We start from the raw sequence: 960 nt of genomic DNA, 5'->3' as shown, positions 1-960 counted from the left end.
TATATATTTATATAATATTATAAAATATTTATAAATAAGAATATTAATTTTTTATAGATATTAAAAGAAAAATAGAATAAAATAATTCTTAAAATTAATCATCTTATTTATATATATATATTATATATTTTTATAAATGTTTTTATTTCAAAGGGAAAACTTTATAAAAATATGTTATATATATAATTTATAAATTATTTTTATTTTTATACACAAAATAATAAATATTATATAATGCATAAATATTTTTTTTTTTTTTTTTTTTTTTTTTTTTATTTATTATAATTTATATTATATAATATGTATCTTTTATATAATTTTTTTGTACACAAGTACAAACGCGTAGTCACTTAATTTTACTCTTGTGTATTCATAACGTTATTTCTCTAGAATATTTTTGTATTTCTTTTTTTTTATTTATTTTTTAATATATATAACTATATATTTTATATATTTAAAAATATACAATATATATGAAAAGAATAAATGCTAAATATATAATTTCCTTATTTTTATGCTTAAAATTATAATATATATATATTATATATTATATATTATATATATATATATATATATATACATATATATATATATATATATATCATATATTATCGTTTATTATTATATAATTTATTTTATATTTAAAAAAAGAAAAAAAAAAAAAATTTTCCTGAAGGATACTATTATTATTCTTTTTTTTTTTTTTTTTTCCATTACTATGATATTTTAAAGTATCTTTTAAGTATTGTAAAATATATATATATATATATATATATATATATATATATGAATAAATATGTAAAATATAAAATTTTATATAATACATTATTTATATTTGTATAATAATTATGAATATTTTTTTTGAAAATATACGAATGTTTATAAAATAGAAAAATCGTATAAATAATATATTTATATATATATATAAATATGTGCATAATATGATTTTCAAAAAAAAAA

Source organism: Plasmodium reichenowi, chromosome 6 (assembly GCF_001601855.1).
Source record: "Plasmodium reichenowi strain SY57 chromosome 6, whole genome shotgun sequence".
Classification (NCBI taxonomy): Eukaryota; Apicomplexa; class Aconoidasida; order Haemosporida; family Plasmodiidae; genus Plasmodium; species Plasmodium reichenowi.
Note: the sequence above shows the minus strand (reverse complement) of the source record.